General features: G+C 37.4%; 1 protein-coding gene across 1 annotated transcript in view; it reads left to right on the top strand.

The window, feature by feature from the left end:
- LOC123255273 (E3 ubiquitin-protein ligase UBR5-like) overlaps positions 1-26,699 on the top strand; it is a 77,681-nt gene that overhangs the window by 720 nt on the left and 50,262 nt on the right. The gene's annotated exons all lie outside the window — the stretch shown is intronic.

Here is a 26,699-nt window from a genome sequence, read left to right as displayed (position 1 = left end):
TCAGTCTTTTGACTTTGTTTTATTTGTTCTTGTTGTCTTGAGAGATCATTAGCTTCTAATTGCTCAATTCTAGCCTGTAGGGACTGGTTTTCGGCTCTAAACTTTTCGTTCTCAGCTATGATCTTTTGGTTTTCTTTTTCAATCTGGTTCAATTTGCTTATCAGTTCATTTGATTTCTGGGCCTCACTTTCCAATTGCAAGATTCTAACTTTTAAACTGTTATTTTCTTGCCAGATCTCTTCCATCTTCCTCAGAATCTCAGTTTTGAACTCTTCCATAGCTTGTGAGGAGTTTTCCTTATTTGAGGAGGGTCCGGATGCTTGTTTGTTCTCCTCCTCTTTTTCCTCGGTTGTCTGGATTTTCTCTGTGTAAAAGTTGTCAAATGTTAAAGACTTCTTTTTCTTGTTGTTTATCTTTCTCTTCTGAACTTCCTGAGCCTGGGTAGCCATAGTTAGCCCAGCAGCTTCTCAGCTTTATCCTCGTGCTCGGGGTCTGTCCACGGTCTTTTGGCTCCTGAGGTCTGAGTTCTCGTTTTTTCCAAGGTCAAGCCCCCTGGTGGACCCCCTTGCTTGATCCTCTGTGGGAGGTTTCTTTACAAGTCTCAGGGCGCTGCTTCCACAGTCGTATACCCGTCTACGCTGGTTCCCCACTCAGGGTTTCAGAGCTTTAGCTTGTGGCTGTGTCTGCCTCCACCCACGCCTCTGCCGCTCCCGTGCTCAGAGTTCGCGTGTGTTCTTTGGCTTTTTTGTGGTCCCAAATCTTGCTGCTCTCAGGAACAGGCCCTGGAGCTGCCAATGACTCGATGGGTGCCCCAAACTTGCTCTATTTCTTTTTAACTGGCTTCGGTGCTATAGGTGGTGTGTGTGGTAGGGGTGGGGGTGGGGTGGTTGCTCAGCCCGCGATTTAGTGAGAGCTGTTTCACCGCTTTATAGCATGGAAATGCCTCGATTCCACGTACCTTCCACACTGCACCCTGTTGTGGGGTTCCTCCATTCGTCTGGACTTGTTTTTATGTCCTCTTGAGGAGTCTTGTGTGTTTTGGTCAGGAGAGGTTAAGAGCTGCTTTTTACTCTGCCACCATCTTAACCCGGAACCACCTGCTCATATGTTTTTTGGAAAATTTGCAGCTTGCAGCATTTTCTGGTTGCTAAGTTCTAAGGGTTTACTACTCTTATTCTAAGCTAAATTATAACTATGCTCTTATCCCTATCTAAGTTTCGTAAAATAATAAAAGGGTTGCTTTCTCCTAAACTATGCTAAGACTAGTCTAAGTTAAAACTAAGATGGGTTATGGGAAAGGCATAGGAAAGTAATGGGGTTTCAGTTTTGCAAAAATTTTGAACAGAAAAGAAAAGCAGATTAAATGCAAACATTCACAAACAGTCTCAAAGTTAACATTTGCTAACTAAAACAAAGTAATAAATTCTATCTATGTATCTATCTAATTTTATGAACTAGCAACAAAAGTATCAATTAAGAAAAATTTTTGCAATCTAAATTTCTAAATTCTAATTCATCTTCCTAAAGTTAGTATATGGATATGTTAGTACACTTATGCCTATGTTAGAAATGTTAGTAAGAATAAGTAAGGCTAATATTCTTTGTAAGTCTTTTGGTTAAACTAGACTTAAGCTATGTACAGTATTTATAAAGAAAGTTTAGAAAATGCTGTCCCTGTTCTAACTTATCAAGCTAACTAACTGTCCCTGTGTGTTAGTAAAACTTATTGCTAAGGGTTAGTAAGCAAACATATACATATATACATTATTTACAAGAATGTTAGGTGATTTGAGTAGAAGGTGTCTAAACCAAAGAAGAAAATTCTGTGCTAAGGCAGACAAGTTCTTCTCTCTTAAGTGTAAATTTATGTTTCACATGTAGATGTTAAGTCAAAAAATGTTCTATGTGTTGTCTAGTGTGACCTTTCCGTGTAATGAAGTGTTACATACTTACTCCACTAGAATGCTTCTGCAAAGTGTATGTACTGTGGATGGAATCTAAAGTGTTGGATGCAGTGAGAATTCTGTTGGGTGTAAGTTATGTTTTTCAAATGCATGTGTCCAATGGTGTTCAGATGCTCCTGTTCACAGTGTGGTTTGTTGTCCCATATACTGATTGTGTATTCGATCACGGATGTTTTTTGTAGTCCTCTGGTTTGCTGTCCTTGTGATGATCTGCAAAGTCAGCAATGCCTCACTTGTGTCGTTTGATGTTACCCATGCACTTGTCAACTTGCACACTGGAACTGATGTTCTGTTGTGTTGACTTATGTCAGGAACAAAGTTCAAATGTATATGAAACGTGATTAATCTTTTCTTCTTCTTTTTTTTTGTTGTTTAATAAAGATAATTACAGGTAACAAAAGAGTTCGTGATAAAGTCTTTTGTGCTTTCATTTATTTGTCAATGTCAATGTCTAGGTCTTGGATTGATTGCAAATCAAATGTTGTGTCTTCTTCTGCCATTGATTCTTTTTCATTGTCATAATGGTTTACAGATGATTCTTTTAAGATGTAATTGGGATTGGGATAATCATTTGAGTGTAAAATTTGGTGTAATATCTTATTGTTCAGTGGTTCTTGGTCTAATTGTGGTTCTGATTCATGCTGTGATTGTTGTTCTAATTGCTGCTCTGGTTCTATGGTCTCAGGTATAGGCTGTGGACTTTTTAAGGATTTATATGATTGATTGGTTGGTGCTAATTTATCTTTGTGCTGTATAATAACTTGGTCTTGCGGTTGTTGTTGGGACATGTCTTTTGCTGGCTTGACATGAGTGACATGGAACCAAGGAGCCTTTCCTTCAATTTTGATTGCACTTGGAGTTGTTAAAATAATTTGGAAAAGTCCAAGCCACTTGGGTTCTAACACAGACTTCCTAGCGAAGTTTTGGGTTGGAAGTTGTGTAGATTAAAATCAAAGGGTACTCTTTGATGTATCAAGCCTAGTTTGTGGAGTTGATTTAGTTGTTGCTTGAGTAATTTGATATATTCATAGAGTTTGCATCCATACCTAGGTGTGATAATTTGTGAATGCTTTGAGGTGCTTTGCCATGGAATGGTGGATGTCCGTACAGCATTTCAAATGGTGAAATGTGTGTGATGCTGTTGGGTTGGCTTCTTAGGTGGAATAGTGCTAATGGTAATGCATCAGGCCATTTCATGTGAGATTCTACACATAATTTTGCTACAAGATTTTTCAGAGATTTATTCACCCATTCAATCTGTCCATCTGACTGGGGTCTAAATATTGAGTGAAGATGTCTTTTAATTCCTAATGTTTCATAAACTGTAGCTAAAATCTTATTCGCGAAATGCGACCCAGAATCTGACACAATATGTAATGGTATAGAGAATCTAGGTATTAATTCTCTCAGTAAGATTTTCACAACAAAAGCTGAGGTGTTACGTTTTGCTGGAAAAGCTTCTGGCCAGTTAGTTAATCTATCCACTATTACTAAAGCATATCTATAACCTCGACTCCTTGGCATTGTGATGTAATCAATTTGTAAGCATTCAAATGGTGTATAGGCTAGTGGTTTGCCTCCCAGACTGTGGACTTTTGTAATTGTCTGGTTATATTGCATACAGATTCTGTACCTCTGTGAAACTCTCATAGCAACTTCATATATGCCCCTTGCATTCCAATACCTATTGATGGAATCTGTCATGCCAAGACTTCCATAATGCCCTTTTTGATGTAGTGCATTGCAAAAGGTGAAATACAGGGATCTAGGCAACATAGGCTTCCTATTTCCCCCCAGCCAAACTCTGTTAGCTAAGTATGTCCCATGATGTTTCTTCCAATTCTTCACTTCCTTTGGGGAGTATGCATTTTTGAGGTTATCTTTCTCAACCAAAGATAAGTTCAGAATTGCAAGTGGTCCATACCTCGCTGCGTATTTGGCTGTGATATCTACACGTTTGTTCTCTGATTCCACTGGCCCTTGGATCTTAGTATGAGCCTTGCAATGAATGACTGACACTTGGGCTGGTAATTGGATTGTGTCCAACAACTGATTGATTAAATTCCCATACGCTATCTGTTTGCCATTGGAAGTAATGAAGCCTCGATTTTTCCAGATTTCACCAGAATGATGTGCAACTGTAAAAGCATAACAAGAATCTATAAAAATGTTAGCTTTGCGATTTTCTGCAAGTTTCAGAGTGTGTATCAAACCAACTAATTCTGCTCCTTGAGCACTCATGGTAGATGGTAATGATGAGTACCAAAGGGTCTCGGAGGCTGTCACTACTGCTACTCAGGTATATCTCTGATTGTCTATATATGACGATCTATCTGTGAATAAGGTAATATCAGGGTCTTTCATTGGCATATCGTCTAAATCAGGTCTTGTTTTATGCAGTGTTAAATGCATTTTCACAGATGTGTAGACTTTCTCCTTCCAGAGGTAAATCTGGAATCAGAGTAGCAGGATTTAAGTTTCTGCACCAGTGAAAAGTTATATTTTCACTAGCCAACAAGATTGCTTGGTATCGTGATAATCTTTGAGAAGTGAATGCCTGCAAGTTGGTGTTTCTCAAAGTAGATTCCACTTGGTGTTGGGAAAATACTTTCAATTGACCCCCTAATACCAAGGATGAAGACTTTCTAATCATGATGGCTACAGTAGCTATGGCTCTTAGACAACTAGGCATACCACAAATCACTGAATCTAATTTAGAGCTGTTAAAGCAACTGGTCTAAGTCTATTCCTGAATGTTTGTGTGAGAACACTAGAGGCTATCCCTTTATCTTTGTGCACATAAAGTAGGAATGGTTTAACTCCCCTGAGGTTACTGAATGCATTCTTTTCTGGATACATTGTAAATCCTCGCCATAATGTTCTTTATCCAAGTTGCCCCTTTGTTTTAGACTTGGAATAAAGAGAGGAGTTTGAGTTTTTGATGACTAAGATTGCAAGCTTTTGCAAGTGCCTGTATGAGCCTTATGCTTCTCATTCAATGTTTTTGTGATGGAATGAGAAAGCTGATCCTTTATATAGTTATCCTCACTATTGCCATATATTTCTCTGCACATCTGCATTATTTCTTCCCATTGTTGTTTATCTACACAGACATATCTTGATATTCTGTGTAGCTTGCTTTAGACACCTGTTTTGTTTTGCCCAGTTTTTTGATATTATTTTTCTCACTGAAGCTACACACTCTCACACCCAATTATTAGAACTTTTTGAATTAGGAACCTTGATTCATAGTGACTTTGGCTTCGTTCCCATTTGCATGTACCTTTCCATTTCTTCTAGAGATGGGGATTGGCTAAATTTCTTGCATGCATGGCTACAGCACAAACGATCATGTTTGCTTTTCTCATTTCTCTTTGTATCATTATTGTTTTTGGACCATTTTGTTTTGTAATAGGTCCTTCTAGTAATTCTGTCTCTTTGATTATAGTTGTCATTTTTGGAAAAATCAATTTGTTGTCTAAATCTAAAAAAATTTAAAATATGAACTGGACATCCACAAAGAAAGCACTGTGGGGAAAATGATTTTAGTCTTTCGGTGTTAATTGTAGGCTGCCTGTATTGATTTTGGCTCCTACTAGTTTGGAGGGCAAAATTTTTTATTTCCTCCAATTCTTTTTCTCTTTTGGTGTGTTTCAATTGCCTTTTCAAATCAGCTATGATTTCATCCTTGCCTGATTCAGTCTGTCTTGCTATCCTTGCTTCCTTTTGCTTTGAATCATGGATGTAGGAAGCATGTTGTTTTATATCCTCCAGTGGCAGTGTTTCCCACTGTGGACAGTTTTGTCTAAAGTAATTTTGTATTGTGATTGATGTTCCCTTTACAAATTGCCTACGGATATGATCTATGGTGTCTTGGGCATGAGTATCACTTAATACAAGGATTGTCTCGGCTGCCTCAATTACTCTATCGAGGAAACTGCTAGGATGTTCTTCTTCTCCCTGTCTTAATTTTTCGAATTTTTGCCATGAATTTGGTCTTTTTGCATGGATTCTCATTGCTTCTAATAGATCAGTTCTACATTGGATCAGGTATCTAAGATTTGCATGTTGGATAAAATCTAAATCCTGGTGGACCAATGGCCAGGCTGTTAAATTTGGGTTTGTACTTGTTTCGTTTAGGAATTTTTCCTTTTCTGAGGAAGAGTAAAATTCCCCTAAAAGAAATTCCACGTCATCGAAACTAGGATTAAATAGTGTGAACACCCTTTTTAATTCTTTTATACTTTTGAAAGGTTTTTCAAAATACTTTGGAAAACGTCTCTTTAGCACTTCCATATCACTTGGGGTGAATGCTTTATATGTTTTTACGTGTACCACCCCTTCCCTAGGCTGCACAATGGTTCTGTCTACAATTGGTAAAAGAGAGACTATGGAATTTGTGGATGGTTGGTTGTTATTGGGCTTTGACTTGTTAAAGGTATTATTTCCCAAGTATTTGGACTCCACAATCTCTAGCTGGAGAATTGTGTGTTTGTCCAGTTCCTTCCCTTCCCTTATCTGTTTTAGCACTTGGCATAGCAGTTTGATGTTATTTACTAGTTGCCCAGAATCAATATCTTTCTTTTGTGCTGTAATTTAGTTAAACCATTGCCACAGGTGAGAGAAAACATTTTTAGTGACCATGAAGAATTGCCAGATTGTTAGGATTATGGCTATGGCTGTTGGGAAGAAGTAAATACATTCATCCAGGGTCAGAGCACACCATTTATAATAATCATAGATGTTCAGTAGTTGTTGCACGAAATTAGGGACCCTTATAAACCAAAATCTACCATACCCTGCATTAGGGACCAAGAAATCACTGAGATGCTAGATAGGATGAATGTTATCCTAGCCAGCTTCATTTTGATTGTTTCAGAAGATTGTAGGTAGTTCACTAACTTTGCTCGCCAATTAATGTTATCAAAAAATAGATAAATAATCTGAGTAGGTCAAAGAAACGCAGTTTGGGTCAAAAGAAGGATAAATGGGGATATTAGGGTGATTATAAGGTGATAGGAGGAGGAATGAAGGTAGGGGAAGATATATTGGAGATAAAGGAAATGGGATATGCAGGAGAGGGCAGCTCAAACAGGTTTATTCCCAGAGGCTTGAGAAAGAGGATACAGGGAGGAAACCAGGGCCAGTAAGAAACGTTTAGGCTCTTATTAGTTTCAAAGTCTCTTGAGGGAGGGGTCGAGAGCGCCCCTCCCTGCCAGTCAAACTGAGGGCTGGAGGAAGTCTTGAAGGTGGGTACTTACTGTCAAGATAGATGCCCCAGTTGTCTCAAGAAATAAAGGAAAATGATTCCTTCCTCTTGGCCCTTGTCTTAATTTTCGACACAATGACTCACCAGAGGGTTTGAATAGGTAACAAGGGGATTTATTAATACCAGGGTCAGTCAGAAGGGGGGAGGGGTTCAGGGTTTTCTAACTGCTGCCAGGGAGAGGGGTGAGGGTGGGGGATGGGCTGTGGAGAGGTTTAGACAGAGAGAGAGTCCGGCTCTCCCAGTCAGGAAGATTTGACTGCCTTTTAAGTAAAGTCTTTATCAAACCTAGGGATAACTTATTTGAGGATACTCCAATTATCTAAAGAAACTAAAACCCACTATGTTCAATCTCCAAAGCCCTCCCTGCCAACCAGAACCCAAAGGAAAATCAGGGAAGGGGAGGGATGGAGATGGGAGATCAGGGAGAGGTCCAGAGAAATGAGACAGGTCCAAATTTCCCCAAAACAAAATAAGCACAGGCCAAGGCCAAAGCAATTAGGCCAAAGCCAAAAGGCCAAAGCAAAAGCCTCCAGCCACAGCAAAAGCCAGAAGGCAAAAGCCTCGTCAGTTGGAACTTCACCTCTATTTATAGCTTTAAGTTCTGACTTTCTGAACATTCTAAGACGTTTAACTGACTTTTTGTGACCGTTAGAAATTACAGAAGCAAAAAGTTTCTGTTAGCCACCTTGTATTACATCTTTCTAACAAGTTCCTTTGAGAAAGGTCTCGTTTCCAAGATATATAAAGAACTGATTCAAATTTTTAATAAAAAGGGGCATCTCCAAACTGATATATGATCTAAGGATATGAATAGAGAGTCCTCAAGGGAAGAAACTTAGTCTCTGTAGCCATATAAAAAATTGTTCCAAATCACTACTAATTAGAGAAATGCAAATTAAAACAATTATGAAAATCCACCTCACACCCTTTAGAGTGAGAATGATGACAACAAAGAAAAATGGTAAATGTTAAAGGAGTGAAGTAGGCTCTTTGATATAGTTAATAAACCTGTGAATGTCTATAATAAAAGTAATTTTGAATTATAGAGGAAAAATGTTACTAACTTTTGTTTACTCTTTGATCCAACTATACCACTGTTAGGACTACATCCAAAAGAAATCAAAGAAAGAGGAAAAGATCCTTTATGTTCAAATGTATTTATAGAAGCTATTTTTGTGGTGACATAAACAATAAAACAACTGGAAACTAAAGAGATGTCCAACAATTAAAGAGAGACTAAATAAGTTGTGGTTACATGAACATACCATATTCTTATCTATAATTTATAAATATTGCTAGTATCAGAGTGGGCTTTGAGTTAGGAAGACACATCTTTGTCAGTTCTTGCCCAGGCTGGCCTCATTCACTTTTTAGCCATGTGATCCTCAGCCTGGGCAAGTCACGTAACCCATTTGCCTCAGTTTCCTCATTGTAAAATGAGTTGGAGAAAGAAATGGCAAACTATTCTGATATCTTTGCCAAATCGGGTCATGAAAGACTTGACTGAAAAACGACTGAATAAGAACAACAACAACATAAATATAATGGAGCACCATTATGCTATAAGAAATGAAGTAGATAATTTCAAATTTGCATGGAAAAACTCATATAAACTGCTTAGATTTTAAAGCCATTTACATCATGACTCAAAGCTATTTAAGCAGCCTGATTGTGCATTTCTTACCCAATTCTTACCAATTGAGTTTAGCTGTCTTTCAGTTTTTCATGTAAGGCAGTTTAATAAACTGGCTCCTACTTTGTTCCAGGCACTGAGCTAAATGCTGGAATACAAAAATAGGCAAAAGACAGTTATTGTCCTCAAGGAGTTTGCAACCTAAAGGAAGAGTAATGTGTGTGTGTGTGTGTGTGTGTGTGTGTGTGTTTGTGTGTGTGTGTAATTAGCTATGTGAGATATATATCTATATCTATCTATCTATCTATCTATCTATCTATCTATCTATCTATCTAAATATATCTATATCTATATAAAAGCTAAAGAGTTGGGGCAAGGGAGGTATCCAGCTCAGGGGCATGATGAAGTTCCAAGGAGTGTAGCCAGGTGGGAAATGATGGGGCTGCCCTAAGCACCCTCCTGAAATGAAGAATCTGGGAAGAGCTCTCCACTGTCCATCCTCTTCACTGTATATTCACTCCATGTCCAGCCTCTGATACCTTTTCATTGGCTATTTCCCAAACCTAGAATGCATTCCTTCCTATGATGACCTCAATGAATCAATTCCTTCCATTGGACTATATAGTTCAAGTGCCAGATTCTACATGAAGTCCTTTTTCATCTTTTCAATTATTTAATTTATCCCCTAAAACTACCTAGTTCCTTATTTTGTATTTATTTGTATTTATTCTCTTAATATTTATTTTATATATCCTTATTCATATACTTCTTGTCTCCTCCATTAGAATGTAATCCCTTTGAGAGAAGGTGTCCCCCACTTCCCCATTCTTTGTATTTGTATCTTCCCAGTACCTAGCATAGTGTCTGGCACAAAGTTATGTGCTTAATAAAATCTGGCTGATTTATTGGTTCAATGAAATGTAGAACAACATTATTTGAAATTGCAAAAAACTCTGTAAGAATCTAAATATCCAAGAATTGGGGAATGGCCAAATGGAATGTGGCATATTACTATAAAGGAATATTATAATGCTATTAAGATGGATAAATATGAAAGCTATTATAATCTGGCAGAACTTTTGTGAAATAACATGCAACAAAGAAAATAGAACCAGGCAAACAGAATACAAACCAGAACAAATCCTAACCAAAGATGTTCCATGATAAAAGGGAAATCTTTAAGGACAGGTGGATAACTTACAGAAAAATGAAGGGGATTATGAGGGAGTAATGGAGCTATTGTGTAGAAGTTCATTAATTTGATTGTAAAAAGCTGTAAAACAAGTTTAATTGGCTTGTTGATATTTACAATTATTTATAATAAATTAAAATATTAATACTTGGAATAATCCATTCTGTGCATTCCTGACTGCCTCATGTGAGGATCTGAGAGAAGGATGATTAAATGGGGATTGCTGAGCGTGGGAGGGTTAGTATACACAATCAAATTTGTTAAATAGCCTTGAGCCATGTCATAAAGGGCTTTAAAAGACAGTTCATATGAGTTCATATGGTCATTCCCTAGTGCTATTCCCCTAGCATGCTTCTTTTAGGAACTTCAAGCATGACTCTGCTGGCTTTAATAACTTACAGAAAAGTTATTTTCCTATTTGTGAGGAGGCAAACATATTAAGTTGAGAGGAAGAAAGGACCATTGATTCTACTGTTACTCATATACTGTAAGGAAATCATTGACAAAAAGTAAGCCTCCATATATCCATATATACCAAAATATTGATAGTGGTACTTTTTGAAGTGTCAAAGAACTAGAAATAAAATAAATGTTCATCAGGTGGGAAATGGTTATATGAATTCTGTCATGTCAAAGTAAAGGAATCTTACTTTGTTATAATAAATGATAAACATGATGACTAAGTTAAATGTGGCAAGATTTACATGAACTGACACAAAAAATGGAGCCAGGAAAACAATATAATAATGTAGATAGAAAGAAAAAGAACAATTAAACTGAATGTTTTAGAAATAAAACCTGAATGTTGTGAAATGATAAAGAATAAAATTGGTACCAAAATATATAGGAGAAGATACCTTCCCTAACTCCTTTGCAGAGGTTGGAGTCCACAGAAGAGGAACAGTGCCTGTAAAGTCAGATTTTTTTCTATGTTAATCAGTCTTGTCAAACTTTTTCCCTTGTCTTCTGTCTTAAAAATTTTGTTATAAGGAATGGCTCTCTGGGACGGGTTAGTGAAAAAGCATATGAGAGACATCTAGGCATTGTAAAAAAGAAAAAAGATATCAATAAAATCTATAAACAAAATTTTACTTTTGCTATGTCATTTAGGGTATCAATGGTTAAACACTTTCATATGATATGGATTTTACAATATATAAAAAATGTACCACATTAAATGATCTCTAAGGACTTTTCTGACTCTAATGATCTATGACTTTACTCCTTTGGAATGTGAAATCTTTTTGTAGCCTATGTAACCTCTGGGGGTTCTTATCCCAACTCCCACTCTCACTGGCAACTTGGTTTCCCAGAGCAAGATTATGCTAAGATTCCTCTGAGGGGTTCCCAGTATCTTTTTAGTGTTATCAACTTGAGCCCCCAATCTGGTACAATCTACTCAATAACAAGCACCAGAAATTAGCATCCTAATATCATTTAATCAATTAGCAAATTATAATTTTAGAAAGGCATATTTCTTGAGAAAATATAATCCCTTAACACCTATAGGTATACTTTCTCCTCTACTACCATGGTCGCTATGGAGAGTATGTTCAAAAGTAAGGTAGGTGCTACAAAATAATTGACCCTTTACAAAATTCATTCCCCATCTACTAGAATTCTGTTTCAAGTTGTGACTTTGCTACCCACAAACCCTGGCACAGACCCCTGTCATTGGACTTCTGGGTTTTTGCTCTGCTAACCTTTTGTGGTTCCTGAGGTTACAGCCTATGTTTCTCCAATATAATTTCACCTAACATAGGAAAGAATAGACACAAAAGAATTACAGGAACAGAAGCAAAATAAAAACTTCTGCTCATAGCTATCATTCTGAGCCTGGTGAAGAGGGCTGGCCACTCTCTGTCCACATAAAGGTTTGTGACATTTCTTGCCTCTTCCCTCCAATGCAACCAGGAAGGAAAGAGAAAATGGTCTACTTGTCAGAGCCTTGGGTTCACATCCTCAGGTTTTGCTTAGTAGCCAATCAAAATTTATTGATTATCTCATCACCACACAGCAGAACAGAAACACTCAAAGTATTTCTCATATATCTACACAGTAGGAAACAGGATCCTTCTATCCTCTGACCCTTCCAGAAGCAGTCTCACTGAATATGCATACCCCAAAGACTGAGCTCTCACTGGTCAGTATCCCAGGGCATTTTAATGGAGAAGCAGTGAAGAATCATGTCTAGGGAGCCAAACTTCCAGTAAGGAAGACAGGGATTCAAGTTTTTCTTCTGAGACATCCTGACATGACCAAGAGAAAATTGCTTAATTTTTCAGAACACCATGCCCAACATACCTCCATGCAATATAAAAAAAAAGTTTCAAGTTCCAAATTCTCTCCTTCCCTCCTACTATCCCTCATTACCTCCTTCCCTGAGTCAGTAAGCAACCCAGTATAGATGTTACATGTGTAGTTATGTAAAAACATTTTCCCATATTAGTTGTTTTGTGGAAGAAATCTCAATCAAACAAATAAAAAAAAGTGAAATATAGTATGCATTGATCTGCATTCAGATTCCATCAGTTCTTTCTCTGGAGGCAGAAGATATATTTTTATCATGAGTCATTGGGATTGTCTTGAATTCATTCTCTTGCTGTGAATAGCCAGGACATTAATAGTTGTTCATTAAAAAATATTGCTGTTACTTGTGGGAAGCCAATAAGAGAATAGATAAAAATCTGAGACTCCTTTTTTGACCCCTTTTGTAATCCTTGTGATTTCTTGTTGAAAAGTATTGTGGCCTTATTGAAAAGCTTTAAGTTCCTAGCAAACCTGAATTTAAAGGGTTAACACTGTTCCCCTTTGACCTCCAGGAATACAGCTGCCTGATATAGCCAAGGCCAAGACCTTAGCAGGGGCAATTCAGCCCTGAGAAAAATACTCCCCAACTTGGCTTTCTGATGAGAACCCAGTCAAAATTCATCCTTGGCCTTGGTCTGTTCTGAAGCCAATGAGACTTTTTGTGTTTTGATATGACATAATTTGTAACTTCTGCATATCTGCAAAGTTTCGGGGGAGTTCTTTTGTGTGAAATGAGTCTTGAAACATATATAATAAACTCCATGCTCCTGGAGACAGAGATGGAAGCATGAAGTAAAAGACAACTCCCTTGTCCCGTCCTTATTTCCTTATCAACGAAACTGTCCTTATAAAATTATCAGAGATGATAACGAGATCGTGACAGTTACTATATATGATGCTCTTCTGGTTCTGCTCGCTTCACTTTGCATCACTTCATGTAAGCTTTCCCAAGGGTTTAAAAAAATCATCCTGCTCTTGTCATTTCTTATAGCACAATTAGAATACATTACAATCATATATCACAACTTTTTCATCTATGCCCCAATTGATGGAAATCCCCTCAGTTTCTAATTCTTTTGCTACTACCAGAAGAGCTGCTATAAATATTTTTTTGTACAGGTAAATCTGTTTCCTTTTTCTTTGATCTCTTTGGGATTTGGATCTATAAGTGGTACTTCTGGGCCAAAGGGTAAGCACAGTTTTATAACCCTTTGGCCATAGTTTCAAATTGCTCCCCAGAATGGTCAGATCAGTTCACAACTCTACCACAGTGCATTTGTGTCCCAATTTTCCCATATCCCCTTCAACATTTATAAACTTACTTTTCTGTCATATTGGCCCCAGGTAACTTTTGAAAACTACCAGTTGCAGAACAGTTGTTGATCTGCATTGGTAGAAAGGATTTTCTTATGGAGAGCTCCTTATAGCTATGATATCATGGGTCTCCAAGTTAAAAGAAAATGGCAATATTCAATTAAGTCCAATAAGCAATTATTAAGCATCTACTATACATAGTTAAGTGCATAAGAGAAGTTGAAAGCATATGCACTAAGAGATTGTAGATCTAAAAAGACCTTCAGAATTCATCTATTCAAATACCCTCATTTTGTAATAAGGAAAGGAAAGTCTAGAGAGGTTTCAGTGACTTGCCCAATATCATGTGGCTAGAAGGTAGCACAAGTCAGGATTCAAACCTAGGTCTTTTGATTCTGAATTCAATGCTTTTTTCCCTTCTACTTCACATTGCTTTCAGGGAGGGAAGGATTACTTCTAGCTGGGAAGACCAGGAGAGTTTCTTGTTGGAGATGGTACCTGAACTGGATGTAAGGGCAAAGCTTAAAAAGGAAGAGATGGAAGTTGGGGATGGGGTAAGCCCTGAATTCATTCCAGATAGTGGGATAGTGTGAGTGAAGGGAGTAAAATGGGAGAAGGCTTCTTTGTGGAGGAGTGTCTTGGAACAAATGAAGTTCTCTGGAGGCTGTATTTTTAAATTTTAAAATATTAGTTTATTAAGAGACTGAGCAAGATTTCTAACTAGCTACTGGACTCCTAATACAGCCCAAAAAGGCATCACAGATCTGGAGCAGGGCAGAAGGCAGGGTCCAAGAGAGAGAAACATATAAGTATGAGCAACTATGCCTCTAGGTTAGGTAAGCAAAAAAAGAAAAATTAACTTCCTCTCTCTTAAGCCAATACATATCTGACATTATCATCTAGTCCCTCTCCTCAATATTTCTGATTAGGAAAACAGGTACATAGAAAGTGGAATCAGAGACTTCAACTTTTCCTTCACCACTTCATCATGGGAAGAGGTGGATCTCAGGAGGACACGAACACACCATTTCTTCCTAGCCATTTGGTTGACCAATATACCTTTCAATATGGCAGCTAGAGCTAGCTGATTTTATCACCAGAGAGAATTCTTGTTTATACGTAAACGAGGACCAGGTCTCTACCCTGCCTCAAATAAAAGCCAGTCCAGTTGGGAGTAAATTATTATTATTATTATTTTTAATTTTAAACCCTTATCTGTGTATTGGCTCCAAGGCAGAAGAGTAGTAAGGGTAGGCAATGGGGGTCAAGTGACTTGCCCAGGGTCACACAGCTGGGAAGTGTCTGAGGCCGGATTTGAACCTAGGACCTCCTGTCTCTAGGCCTGGCTCTCAATCCACTGAGCTACCTAGCTGCCCTGTAAATTACTTTTTTTTAAAACATTTATTAATATTCATTTTTAACATGGTTACATGATTCATGCTCCTACTTTCCCCTTCACCCCCTGCATTCCCCCCACCCATGGCCGATGCACATTTCCACTAGTTTTGACATGTGTCCTTGATCAAGACCTATTTCCAAATTGTTGGTTGTTGCATTGGTGTGGTAGTTTCGAGTCCACACCCTCAATCATGTCCATCCCGACCCATGTGTTCAAGCAGTTGTTTTTCTTATATGTTTCCTCTCCTGCAATCCTTCCTCTGAATGTGGGCAGCGTTCTTTACCACAAATCCCTCAGAATTGTCCTGTGTCATTGCATTGCTGCTGGTACAGAGGTCCATTACATTCGATTTTACCACAGTATATCAGTCTCTGTGTACAATGTTCTTCTGGCTCTGCTCCTTTTGCTCTGCATCAGTTCCTGGAGGTCTCTCCAGTTCGCCTGGAACTCCTCCAGTTTATTATTCCTTTTAGCACAATAGTATTCCATCACCCGCATATACCACAGTTTGTTCAGCCATTCCCCAATTGAAGGACATACCCTCCTTTTCCAATTTGTTGCCACCACAAAAAGCGCAGCTATAAATATTTTCATACAAGTCTGTTTATCTATGATCTCTTTGGGGTACAAACCCAGCAATGGTATGGCTGGATCAAAGGACAGGCATTCTTTTATAGCCCTTTGAGCATGATTCCAAATTGCCAGCCAGAATGGCTGGATCAGTTCACAGCTCCACCAGCAATGCATTAATGTCCCAATTTTGCCACATCCCCTCCAACATTCATTACTCTCCCCTTCTTTCATTTTAGCCAATCTGCTAGGTGTGAGGTGATACCTCAGAGTTGTTTTGATTTGCATTTCTCTAATTATTAGAGATTTGGAACACTTTCTCATGTGCCTATTGATACTTTTGATTTCTTTACCTGAAAATTGCCTATTCATGTCTCTTGCCCATTTACCAATTGGGGAATGGCTTGATTTTTTATACAATTGCTTTAACTCCTTGTATATTTGAGTAATTAGACCCCTGTCAGAGTTTTTCGTTATAAAGATTTTTTCCCAATTTGTTGTTTCCCTTCTGATTTTGACTACATTGTTTTTGTTTGTACAAAAACTTTTTAGTTTAATATAATCAAAACCATTTAATTTACATTTTGTAATTTTCTCTAACTCTTGTTTGGTTTTAAAGTCTTTCCTTTCCCACAGATCTGACAAGTAAACTATTCTGTGTTCACTTAACTTGTTTATAGTTTCCCTCTTTATATTCAAGTCGTTCACCCATTCTGAATTTATCTTGGTGTAGGATGTGAGATGTTGATCTAGACCTAATCTCTCCCATATTGTTTTCCAAATTTCCCAGCAGTTTTTGTCAAATAGTGGATTCATGTCCCAAAAGTTGGGCTCTTTGGGTTTATCATACACTGTCTTGCTGAGGTCATTTACCCCAAGTATATTCCATTGATCCTCCTCTCTATCTCTTAGCCAGTACCATATTGTTTTGATGACTGCTGCTTTATAGTATATCTGGTACTGCAAGGCCCCCTTCCTTCACATTTTTTTTTCATTATTTCCCTTGAAATTCTTGATCTTTTGTTATTCCAAATGAAATTTGTTATAGTTTTTTCTAATTCAGTAAAGAAGTTTTTTGGTAGCTTGATAGGTATGGCGCTAAATAGGTAAATTAATTTGGGTAGAATTGTCATTTTTATTATGTTAGCTCGACCTACCCATGAGCAATCAATGGCTTTCCAATTGTTTAGATCCAGTTTTATTTGTTTGGAAAGTGTTTTGTAGTTGTTTTCATATAATTGCTGTGTTTGTTTTGGTACACAGCTTCCTAAGTATTTTATATTGTCTAGGGTGATTTTAAATGGTGTTTCTCTTTCTACTTCTTGCTGCTCTAGTGTGTTGGAAATGTATAGAAATGCTGATGATTTATGTGCATTTATTTTATATCCTGCAACTTTGCTAAAGTTGTTGATTATTTCTACAAGCTTCTTAGTTGATTCTCTAGGATTTTTTAAGTAGACCATCATATCATCTGCAAAGAGTGATAGCTTAGTTCTCCTCTTTGCCTATTTTGATACCTTCAATTTCTTTTTCTTCTCTAATTGCAACTGCTAGTGTTTCTAGTACTATGTTGAATAATAGAGGTGATAATGGGCATCCTTGTTTCACTCCTGATCTTATTGGGAAGGCTTCTAATTTATCCCCATTGCATATGATGTTTGTTGATGGTTTTAGGTATATACTGTTTATTATTTTTAGGAAAGGTCCTTCTATTCCTATTCTTTTCAGTGTTTTCAATAGAAATGGATGCTGTATTTTGTCAAAGGCTTTTTCAGCATCTATTGAGATGATCATGTGATTTTTGTTTGTTAGACTGTTGATATGGTCAATTATGTGGATGGTTTCCCTAATGTTGAACCAACCTTGCATTCCTGGTATAAATCCCACCTGATCATGGTGGATGATCTTCTTAATTACTTGCTGGAGTCTCTTTGCTAGTATTCTATTTAAGATTTTTGCATCTATGTTCATTAGGGAGATTGGTCTGTAGTTTTCTTTCTCTGTTTTTGATCTCCCTGGCTTTGGAATCAGTACCATATTTGTGTCATAAAAGGAATTTGGTAGGACTCCTTCTTTGCTTATCATGTCAAATAATTTGTATAGTATTGGGATTAGTTGCTCTTTGAATGTCTGATAGAATTCACTTGTGAATCCATCAGGCCCTGGCGATTTTTTTCTTAGGGAGTTCTTTGATGGCTTGTTCAATTTCTTTTTCTGATATGGGATTATTTAGGTATTCTATTTCTTCTGCTGTTAATCTAGGCAGTTTATATTTTTGTAAATATTTGTCCATATCTCCTAAATTGTTATATTTATTGCCATTTAATTGGGCAAAATAGTTTATAATGATTGCCTTAATTTCCCCTTCATTAGAGGTGAGGTCTCCCTTTTCATCTTTGATACTGTCAATTTGGTTTTCTTCTTTCCTTTTTATTAGATTGACTAGTACTTTGTCTATTTTATCTGTTTTTTCAAAGTACCAGCTTTTAGTCTTATTTATTAATTCAATAGTTCTTTTACTTTCGATTTTATTAATTTCTCCCTTGGTTTTTAGTATTTCTAATTTAGTTTCCATCTGGGGATTTTTAATTTGCTCGCTTTCTAATTTTTTGAGTTGCATGCCTAATTCATTAATCTCTGCCCTCCTTAATTTGTTAATATATGCACTCAAGGATATAAATTTCCCCCTGAGTACTGCCTTGGCCGCATCCCACAGAGTTTGGTAGGATGTCTCATCATTGTCATTTTCTTCAATGAAATTGTTGATTGTTTCTATGATTCCTTCTTTGACAAATTGGTTTTGGAGAATCATATTATTTAATTTCCAATTAGTTTTTGATTTTTCTGTCCAGGTGCCCTTACTAATTGTTATTTTTATTACATTATGATCTGAGAAGGTTACATTTATTATTTCTGCTCTTTTGCATTTGTTTGCAATGGTTCTATGCCCTATAACATGGTCAATCTTTGTGAATGTGCCATGTAAAGCTAAAAAGAAGGTGTATTCCTTTTTGTCCCTATTTATTTTTCTCCACATATCAATTAAATCTAATTTTTCTAGGACTTCATTCACCTCTCTTACCTCTTTCTTATTTTATTTTTCGGTTTGATTTATCTAGATCTGAAAGAGGAATATTTAGATCTCCCACTAGTATGGTTTTACTACCTATTTCCTTCTTGAGCTCTGCCAGTTTCTCCTTTATGAATTTGGGTGCTATGCCACTTGGTACATACATATTAAGCACTGTTATTTCCTCATTGTTTATACTGCCTTTAATCAGGATGTAATGACCTTCCCTGTCTTTTTTAATCATATCTATTTTTTACTTTGGCTTTGTCAGAAATCATAATAACCACTCCTGCCTTCTTTTTCTCATTTGATGCCGAAAAGATTTTATTTCTTTCCCCTCTGTTTCTTATTTACCTTTTCATGTTTCTCTTGATTTTTGTGGTTGGATATCAAACTTTCCATTTAGCCCTGGTCTTTTTTGTGCAAATACTTGGAATTCTTCAATTTTGTTGAATGCCCATACTTTCCCCTGGAAATATATAGTCAGTTTTGATGGGTAGTTGATCCGTGGTTGCAGGCCCAGCTCTCTTGCCTTTCTGAATATTGTATTCCAGGCCTTACGGTCTTTTAGCGTGGAGGCTGCCAGATCCTGTGTGATCCTAATTGGTGTTCCTTGATATTTGAATTGTTTCTTTCTGGCTTCTTGTAAGATTTTTTCTTTTGCTTGAAAGCTCTTGAATTTGGCAATTATATTTCTGGGCATTTTCTTATCTGGATCGAATGTAGTGGGTGTTCTATGAATCCTTTCAATGTCTATATTGCCCTCTTGTTGTAGGACTTCAGGGCAATTTTGCTGAATAATTTCTTTTAGTACGGAGTCCAGGTTTCTATTAATTTCTGGTTTTTCTGGAAGACCAATTATTCTCAAATTGTCTCTTCTAGACCGGTTTTCTTGGTCTGTCACTCTCTCATTGAGATATTTCATGTTTCCTTCTATTTTATCAGTCTTTTGACTTTGTTTTATTTGTTCTTGTTGTCTTGAGAGATCATTAGCTTCTAATTGCTCAATTCTAGCCTGTAGGGACTGGTTTTCGGCTCTAAACTTTTCGTTCTCAGCTATGATCTTTTGGTTTTCTTTTTCAATCTGGTTCAATTTGCTTATCAGTTCATTTGATTTCTGGGCCTCACTTTCCAATTGCAAGATTCTAACTTTTAAACTGTTATTTTCTTGCCAGATCTCTTCCATCTTCCTCAGAATCTCAGTTTTGAACTCTTCCATAGCTTGTGAGGAGTTTTCCTTATTTGAGGAGGGTCCGGATGCTTGTTTGTTCTCCTCCTCTTTTTCCTCGGTTGTCTGGATTTTCTCTGTGTAAAAGTTGTCAAATGTTAAAGACTTCTTTTTCTTGTTGTTTATCTTTCTCTTCTGAACTTCCTGAGCCTGGGTAGCCATAGTTAGCCCAGCAGCTTCTCAGCTTTATCCTCGTGCTCGGGGTCTGTCCACGGTCTTTTGGCTCCTGAGGTCTGAGTTCTCGTTTTTTCCAAGGTCAAGCCCCCTGGTGGACCCCCTTGCTTGATCCTCTGTGGGAGGTTTCTTTACAAGTCTCAGGGCGCTGCTTCCACAGTCGTATACCCGTCTACGCTGGTTCCCCACTCAGGGTTTCAGAGCTTTAGCTTGTGGCTGTGTCTGCCTCCACCCACGCCTCTGCCGCTCCCGTGCTCAGAGTTCGCGTGTGTTCTTTGGCTTTTTTGTGGTCCCAAATCTTGCTGCTCTCAGGAACAGGCCCTGGAGCTGCCAATGACTCGATGGGTGCCCCAAACTTGCTCTATTTCTTTTTAACTGGCTTCGGTGCTATAGGTGGTGTGTGTGGTAGGGGTGGGGGTGGGGTGGTTGCTCAGCCCGCGATTTAGTGAGAGCTGTTTCACCGCTTTATAGCATGGAAATGCCTCGATTCCACGTACCTTCCACACTGCACCCTGTTGTGGGGTTCCTCCATTCGTCTGGACTTGTTTTTATGTCCTCTTGAGGAGTCTTGTGTGTTTTGGTCAGGAGAGGTTAAGAGCTGCTTTTTACTCTGCCACCATCTTAACCCGGAACCACCTGCTCATATGTTTTTTGGAAAATTTGCAGCTTGCAGCATTTTCTGGTTGCTAAGTTCTAAGGGTTTACTACTCTTATTCTAAGCTAAATTATAACTATGCTCTTATCCCTATCTAAGTTTCGTAAAATAATAAAAGGGTTGCTTTCTCCTAAACTATGCTAAGACTAGTCTAAGTTAAAACTAAGATGGGTTATGGGAAAGGCATAGGAAAGTAATGGGGTTTCAGTTTTGCAAAAATTTTGAACAGAAAAGAAAAGCAGATTAAATGCAAACATTCACAAACAGTCTCAAAGTTAACATTTGCTAACTAAAACAAAGTAATAAATTCTATCTATGTATCTATCTAATTTTATGAACTAGCAACAAAAGTATCAATTAAGAAAAATTTTTGCAATCTAAATTTCTAAATTCTAATTCATCTTCCTAAAGTTAGTATATGGATATGTTAGTACACTTATGCCTATGTTAGAAATGTTAGTAAGAATAAGTAAGGCTAATATTCTTTGTAAGTCTTTTGGTTAAACTAGACTTAAGCTATGTACAGTATTTATAAAGAAAGTTTAGAAAATGCTGTCCCTGTTCTAACTTATCAAGCTAACTAACTGTCCCTGTGTGTTAGTAAAACTTATTGCTAAGGGTTAGTAAGCAAACATATACATATATACATTATTTACAAGAATGTTAGGTGATTTGAGTAGAAGGTGTCTAAACCAAAGAAGAAAATTCTGTGCTAAGGCAGACAAGTTCTTCTCTCTTAAGTGTAAATTTATGTTTCACATGTAGATGTTAAGTCAAAAAATGTTCTATGTGTTGTCTAGTGTGACCTTTCCGTGTAATGAAGTGTTACATACTTACTCCACTAGAATGCTTCTGCAAAGTGTATGTACTGTGGATGGAATCTAAAGTGTTGGATGCAGTGAGAATTCTGTTGGGTGTAAGTTATGTTTTTCAAATGCATGTGTCCAATGGTGTTCAGATGCTCCTGTTCACAGTGTGGTTTGTTGTCCCATATACTGATTGTGTATTCGATCACGGATGTTTTTTGTAGTCCTCTGGTTTGCTGTCCTTGTGATGATCTGCAAAGTCAGCAATGCCTCACTTGTGTCGTTTGATGTTACCCATGCACTTGTCAACTTGCACACTGGAACTGATGTTCTGTTGTGTTGACTTATGTCAGGAACAAAGTTCAAATGTATATGAAACGTGATTAATCTTTTCTTCTTCTTTTTTTTTGTTGTTTAATAAAGATAATTACAGGTAACAAAAGAGTTCGTGATAAAGTCTTTTGTGCTTTCATTTATTTGTCAATGTCAATGTCTAGGTCTTGGATTGATTGCAAATCAAATGTTGTGTCTTCTTCTGCCATTGATTCTTTTTCATTGTCATAATGGTTTACAGATGATTCTTTTAAGATGTAATTGGGATTGGGATAATCATTTGAGTGTAAAATTTGGTGTAATATCTTATTGTTCAGTGGTTCTTGGTCTAATTGTGGTTCTGATTCATGCTGTGATTGTTGTTCTAATTGCTGCTCTGGTTCTATGGTCTCAGGTATAGGCTGTGGACTTTTTAAGGATTTATATGATTGATTGGTTGGTGCTAATTTATCTTTGTGCTGTATAATAACTTGGTCTTGCGGTTGTTGTTGGGACATGTCTTTTGCTGGCTTGACATGAGTGACATGGAACCAAGGAGCCTTTCCTTCAATTTTGATTGCACTTGGAGTTGTTAAAATAATTTGGAAAAGTCCAAGCCACTTGGGTTCTAACACAGACTTCCTAGCGAAGTTTTGGGTTGGAAGTTGTGTAGATTAAAATCAAAGGGTACTCTTTGATGTATCAAGCCTAGTTTGTGGAGTTGATTTAGTTGTTGCTTGAGTAATTTGATATATTCATAGAGTTTGCATCCATACCTAGGTGTGATAATTTGTGAATGCTTTGAGGTGCTTTGCCATGGAATGGTGGATGTCCGTACAGCATTTCAAATGGTGAAATGTGTGTGATGCTGTTGGGTTGGCTTCTTAGGTGGAATAGTGCTAATGGTAATGCATCAGGCCATTTCATGTGAGATTCTACACATAATTTTGCTACAAGATTTTTCAGAGATTTATTCACCCATTCAATCTGTCCATCTGACTGGGGTCTAAATATTGAGTGAAGATGTCTTTTAATTCCTAATGTTTCATAAACTGTAGCTAAAATCTTATTCGCGAAATGCGACCCAGAATCTGACACAATATGTAATGGTATAGAGAATCTAGGTATTAATTCTCTCAGTAAGATTTTCACAACAAAAGCTGAGGTGTTACGTTTTGCTGGAAAAGCTTCTGGCCAGTTAGTTAATCTATCCACTATTACTAAAGCATATCTATAACCTCGACTCCTTGGCATTGTGATGTAATCAATTTGTAAGCATTCAAATGGTGTATAGGCTAGTGGTTTGCCTCCCAGACTGTGGACTTTTGTAATTGTCTGGTTATATTGCATACAGATTCTGTACCTCTGTGAAACTCTCATAGCAACTTCATATATGCCCCTTGCATTCCAATACCTATTGATGGAATCTGTCATGCCAAGACTTCCATAATGCCCTTTTTGATGTAGTGCATTGCAAAAGGTGAAATACAGGGATCTAGGCAACATAGGCTTCCTATTTCCCCCCAGCCAAACTCTGTTAGCTAAGTATGTCCCATGATGTTTCTTCCAATTCTTCACTTCCTTTGGGGAGTATGCATTTTTGAGGTTATCTTTCTCAACCAAAGATAAGTTCAGAATTGCAAGTGGTCCATACCTCGCTGCGTATTTGGCTGTGATATCTACACGTTTGTTCTCTGATTCCACTGGCCCTTGGATCTTAGTATGAGCCTTGCAATGAATGACTGACACTTGGGCTGGTAATTGGATTGTGTCCAACAACTGATTGATTAAATTCCCATACGCTATCTGTTTGCCATTGGAAGTAATGAAGCCTCGATTTTTCCAGATTTCACCAGAATGATGTGCAACTGTAAAAGCATAACAAGAATCTATAAAAATGTTAGCTTTGCGATTTTCTGCAAGTTTCAGAGTGTGTATCAAACCAACTAATTCTGCTCCTTGAGCACTCATGGTAGATGGTAATGATGAGTACCAAAGGGTCTCGGAGGCTGTCACTACTGCTACTCAGGTATATCTCTGATTGTCTATATATGACGATCTATCTGTGAATAAGGTAATATCAGGGTCTTTCATTGGCATATCGTCTAAATCAGGTCTTGTTTTATGCAGTGTTAAATGCATTTTCACAGATGTGTAGACTTTCTCCTTCCAGAGGTAAATCTGGAATCAGAGTAGCAGGATTTAAGTTTCTGCACCAGTGAAAAGTTATATTTTCACTAGCCAACAAGATTGCTTGGTATCGTGATAATCTTTGAGAAGTGAATGCCTGCAAGTTGGTGTTTCTCAAAGTAGATTCCACTTGGTGTTGGGAAAATACTTTCAATTGACCCCCTAATACCAAGGATGAAGACTTTCTAATCATGATGGCTACAGTAGCTATGGCTCTTAGACAACTAGGCATACCACAAATCACTGAATCTAATTTAGAGCTGTTAAAGCAACTGGTCTAAGTCTATTCCTGAATGTTTGTGTGAGAACACTAGAGGCTATCCCTTTATCTTTGTGCACATAAAGTAGGAATGGTTTAACTCCCCTGAGGTTACTGAATGCATTCTTTTCTGGATACATTGTAAATCCTCGCCATAATGTTCTTTATCCAAGTTGCCCCTTTGTTTTAGACTTGGAATAAAGAGAGGAGTTTGAGTTTTTGATGACTAAGATTGCAAGCTTTTGCAAGTGCCTGTATGAGCCTTATGCTTCTCATTCAATGTTTTTGTGATGGAATGAGAAAGCTGATCCTTTATATAGTTATCCTCACTATTGCCATATATTTCTCTGCACATCTGCATTATTTCTTCCCATTGTTGTTTATCTACACAGACATATCTTGATATTCTGTGTAGCTTGCTTTAGACACCTGTTTTGTTTTGCCCAGTTTTTTGATATTATTTTTCTCACTGAAGCTACACACTCTCACACCCAATTATTAGAACTTTTTGAATTAGGAACCTTGATTCATAGTGACTTTGGCTTCGTTCCCATTTGCATGTACCTTTCCATTTCTTCTAGAGATGGGGATTGGCTAAATTTCTTGCATGCATGGCTACAGCACAAACGATCATGTTTGCTTTTCTCATTTCTCTTTGTATCATTATTGTTTTTGGACCATTTTGTTTTGTAATAGGTCCTTCTAGTAATTCTGTCTCTTTGATTATAGTTGTCATTTTTGGAAAAATCAATTTGTTGTCTAAATCTAAAAAAATTTAAAATATGAACTGGACATCCACAAAGAAAGCACTGTGGGGAAAATGATTTTAGTCTTTCGGTGTTAATTGTAGGCTGCCTGTATTGATTTTGGCTCCTACTAGTTTGGAGGGCAAAATTTTTTATTTCCTCCAATTCTTTTTCTCTTTTGGTGTGTTTCAATTGCCTTTTCAAATCAGCTATGATTTCATCCTTGCCTGATTCAGTCTGTCTTGCTATCCTTGCTTCCTTTTGCTTTGAATCATGGATGTAGGAAGCATGTTGTTTTATATCCTCCAGTGGCAGTGTTTCCCACTGTGGACAGTTTTGTCTAAAGTAATTTTGTATTGTGATTGATGTTCCCTTTACAAATTGCCTACGGATATGATCTATGGTGTCTTGGGCATGAGTATCACTTAATACAAGGATTGTCTCGGCTGCCTCAATTACTCTATCGAGGAAACTGCTAGGATGTTCTTCTTCTCCCTGTCTTAATTTTTCGAATTTTTGCCATGAATTTGGTCTTTTTGCATGGATTCTCATTGCTTCTAATAGATCAGTTCTACATTGGATCAGGTATCTAAGATTTGCATGTTGGATAAAATCTAAATCCTGGTGGACCAATGGCCAGGCTGTTAAATTTGGGTTTGTACTTGTTTCGTTTAGGAATTTTTCCTTTTCTGAGGAAGAGTAAAATTCCCCTAAAAGAAATTCCACGTCATCGAAACTAGGATTAAATAGTGTGAACACCCTTTTTAATTCTTTTATACTTTTGAAAGGTTTTTCAAAATACTTTGGAAAACGTCTCTTTAGCACTTCCATATCACTTGGGGTGAATGCTTTATATGTTTTTACGTGTACCACCCCTTCCCTAGGCTGCACAATGGTTCTGTCTACAATTGGTAAAAGAGAGACTATGGAATTTGTGGATGGTTGGTTGTTATTGGGCTTTGACTTGTTAAAGGTATTATTTCCCAAGTATTTGGACTCCACAATCTCTAGCTGGAGAATTGTGTGTTTGTCCAGTTCCTTCCCTTCCCTTATCTGTTTTAGCACTTGGCATAGCAGTTTGATGTTATTTACTAGTTGCCCAGAATCAATATCTTTCTTTTGTGCTGTAATTTAGTTAAACCATTGCCACAGGTGAGAGAAAACATTTTTAGTGACCATGAAGAATTGCCAGATTGTTAGGATTATGGCTATGGCTGTTGGGAAGAAGTAAATACATTCATCCAGGGTCAGAGCACACCATTTATAATAATCATAGATGTTCAGTAGTTGTTGCACGAAATTAGGGACCCTTATAAACCAAAATCTACCATACCCTGCATTAGGGACCAAGAAATCACTGAGATGCTAGATAGGATGAATGTTATCCTAGCCAGCTTCATTTTGATTGTTTCAGAAGATTGTAGGTAGTTCACTAACTTTGCTCGCCAATTAATGTTATCAAAAAATAGATAAATAATCTGAGTAGGTCAAAGAAACGCAGTTTGGGTCAAAAGAAGGATAAATGGGGATATTAGGGTGATTATAAGGTGATAGGAGGAGGAATGAAGGTAGGGGAAGATATATTGGAGATAAAGGAAATGGGATATG

Source organism: Gracilinanus agilis, chromosome 1, assembly GCF_016433145.1.
Source record: "Gracilinanus agilis isolate LMUSP501 chromosome 1, AgileGrace, whole genome shotgun sequence".
Lineage (NCBI taxonomy): Eukaryota > Metazoa > Chordata > Mammalia > Didelphimorphia > Didelphidae > Gracilinanus > Gracilinanus agilis.
Note: the sequence above shows the minus strand (reverse complement) of the source record. Positions and strands in the feature narration are given on the sequence as shown.